The sequence below is a fragment of the Panthera onca genome, chromosome A2 (genome assembly GCF_046562875.1).
Source record: "Panthera onca isolate mPanOnc1 chromosome A2, mPanOnc1 haplotype 2, whole genome shotgun sequence".
NCBI classification, from domain to species: domain Eukaryota; kingdom Metazoa; phylum Chordata; class Mammalia; order Carnivora; family Felidae; genus Panthera; species Panthera onca.
In genome coordinates this window covers 161,926,110-161,929,457 of record NC_138340.1, presented here as the reverse complement: position 1 = coordinate 161,929,457, position 3,348 = coordinate 161,926,110, and positions in this window count along the sequence as shown.

Sequence of the window (3,348 nt, the reverse complement as noted above, 5' to 3'; positions counted from 1 at the left end):
AATAGTACGCCAAGTATTTTTTAATCCTGAAGAGATGTTGAGTTTTTCAAATGCTATTTCTGCATCTATTAGGATGATAGGGTGATTCTCCTCCTTTACCCAGTTAATGTGATGAATTATATAGATTTTCAAATATGAAATCCACCTTTGATTCCTGGAATCAATCTCACTGGTCATTATATTTTATCCTTTTAGATATTCTCAGATTCACCTAGTTCATAAGAAAGATCAGCCTCTACTATTCCGTTCTTACCTTTTCAGGTTTAAATATCAGTGTTATCCTGGCCTCATAAAATATGTTGGGAAGTATCCCTTATTTTTCTAATTCTCTGGAAGACTGTATATACGTGTAGTATTCATTCTTCCTTACATTTGGAAGAAGAATTCACCAGGGAAGCCATCTGAGCCTCAAGTTTTCCTTCTGGGAAAGTTTCTAGTTAGAAAGTCTATTCAAGAGGTAAGAAAATGTTCGACTTTCTATTGCTTCTTGGTCAGTTTTTATAAATTGTGTTTTTCAAGCATTTTGGCATTTTTCTGGAAAATTGCATCTAGTTTTTCAGATATCTTGGCATAAAGTTGTTCACAATATTCTTCTTATGTCTCTTTGCTGTCTTCAGGACCTGAACTAATCTTTCACTTGTCTTTTTTTTTTTTTTTTTTTTAAGTAGGCTTTACACCGTATGTGCAGCTTGCACCTTGACCCTGAAATCTACCGACTGAGCCAGCCAGGGACCCCTCCTTTGTCATCCTTTGTATCACCCATAAGTACCTTCGTTCTTTGTCTCTTGATCACTCTTGCTAATGGCTTATCGATTTTGTTAGTTTTTTCATGGATCAACTTGGCTTTGTGGATCTTGTCTGTGAACATTTGTTTTGCGTTCTTATCTTTATGAATTCATTTTTTTACATTTGGGGGTTTAACTTATTGTCCTTTTTCTAATTTCTTGAAATGGTTACTTATAGTATTGATTTCCCAGCCTTGCTTCTTTTAAGGATTTCAATTTCTAACTCGGTGTGATTTGAGCTGTAAACTACAAACTTTGCCTATGTTCTATTTTCATAATCATCCACTTCGAAATCTTTTCTGGTTTCTCTTTTTTTTTCTTCTTTTTTCATTTTATTTTTTATTTTTTAAAATTTACATCCAAATTAGTTAGCATCTAGTGCAACAATGGTTTCAGGAGTAGATTCCTTAGTGCCCCTTACCCATTTAGCCCATCCCCCCTCCCACAACCCCTCCAGCAACTCTCAGTTTGTTCTCCATATTTATGAGTCTCTTCTGTTTTGTCCCCCTCCCTGTTTTTATATTATTTTTGTTTCCCTTCCTTTATGTTCATCTGTTTTGTCTCTTAAAGTCCTCATATGAGTGAAGTCATATGATATTTGTCTTTCTCCGACGAATTTCACTTAGCATAATACCCTCCAGTTCCATCCACAAATCTTTTCTGACTTCTATGTGTTATTTAGAAGTGTGTTGTCTAGGGGCGCCCAGGTGGCTCAGTCAGTTGACCGTCCGACTTTAGCTCAGGTCATGATCCCACAGCTCGTGAGTTTGAGCCCCACGTTGGACCCTGTGCTGACAGCTCGGAGCCTGGAGCCTACTTTGGATTCTGTGTTTCCCTCTCTCTCTCTGCCCCTCCCCAGCTTGCACTCTGTCTCTGTCTCTGACTCTCTCTCTCTCTCTTCTCTCTCAAAAAATAAGCATTAAAAAAAATCAGAGGCACATTGTCTAATTTTCCATCCCCCCCATGCTTCAGACATTCTAGTTCCTGTCTAGAATGTTCCTCGCCCCACCTTGTCGGCCTAGCAAACTCCTATCGACCCTTTGCTATTGCTTCAGGAAGCCTTCCCTGTCCCCCAGGCAAGAGGTAGCACTCCTTTATTCTGCTGGGTTTTGTTTCCATACTGATCCTGCTGTCATTGGTGACGTGCATGTCCGACTCTCGCTGGACGGGAGCTCCTTTTAGGCAAAGACATCTTTCATCCCTGTGCCAAACCCTGAGCAGTTTTTGTTGAACAAATGCACTTGTGTGCTTGTTTTCCTAGGACAGTTTTAATTTCAGATATTCCCTTTTATCCATAGGAATCTATAAATTGTCCCAGATTTTTCGATGTCTAGGGCCTGAATCACACCTCCCAGGCTCCCTCTTAGCACCAAAAGGGACGTAAAAGTCCTTTGTTATACGAAAAACCCTGGGGCTTTGGTTTAGGAAATATGGTCTCCTTGATTATATAGTCTTCATGCCCAACACCAGGCTAAGGACCTGCGAGGTACCCAGTATGGACTTGTTGGCTAATGTCTACTGATTGGGCTTTGTCCCTGGCCAAGCTGGAAATAACTCAGTGCCCCTATAAAATATTCCTCATTTCAGCTGACTCGCCTTTGATGTGACAGGGTCCCCCCTCCCCAAGCCCTGAAAGCCATTAGGCAGTGTTGTATTCGTTACGAGGTCATCCGAAATTGATGACTCAATGGTCAGCCTTATAAAACTTCAAAATCTCTCATAAAAATGAGTCAGAATCTAGTAATAAGCTTGTTTCTATTATAATTAATAATGTCACTGCTGGGGTGGGCCGTGTTCTGCACAGTAAGTGTTCTTTAATGTACATGGTGAGAAATCTAATGTTCGTAACTATTTTCAAAAGCCGTGGGGAACGTAGTTTTGGGGAAATTCAATAACTTTAGTTATTGAATTTTTTAAGTAAGTCTAAAAGCCAACTCTGATGCTTGTTTCATATAAGTCTGGATTTTTCCATATTTGGAGTTTGCTTAAAATAAGCAAACATTCTTTTGCTGTACCCTCCTCACCTTTACCAGCTTCAGGTGACTTGACTTCTGCCCCGGGAGAGGCCAGGCCCAGAGCCTTTCCCTTTGTTGAGGAAGCCTGGAATGTCTTCGGGTTCAAGACTTCATTCCTGAGGCTCAAAGCTCTGACCCCATGGAAGACGCAGGGGCCCTGGGATGATGGGTCACTCTCTAAACCGTCATCGCCACTGGCACGCTCAGCGTAGGCAAGTTTTACATCAGCATATGAGAATAACTGAGGCCACGGAAGTTTCTAGAAAGCATGAAGGGCGATCATGGAGGCCAGGGCACTGAATCTTCCTCCACACAGTTGCCACACACCCACCTTACCCCAGCTCTCGAAAGCCTCCTCAGGAGCTAACCTCCAGGTTGGCTGAGGGTGATGTCATCACAGTGGAAACAGCAACACCAGAGGCCCTGATGCTAGCTCTCTCGAACTGAGGCACGGACCTTCCCACCGCCGCAAAAGAGAGGCCCCATTGCGGGGCAATGTTCTCTGGGGGAGCCCTTCCTTCGTCCCCTCTTTTCCCTGGGTGGGAGAA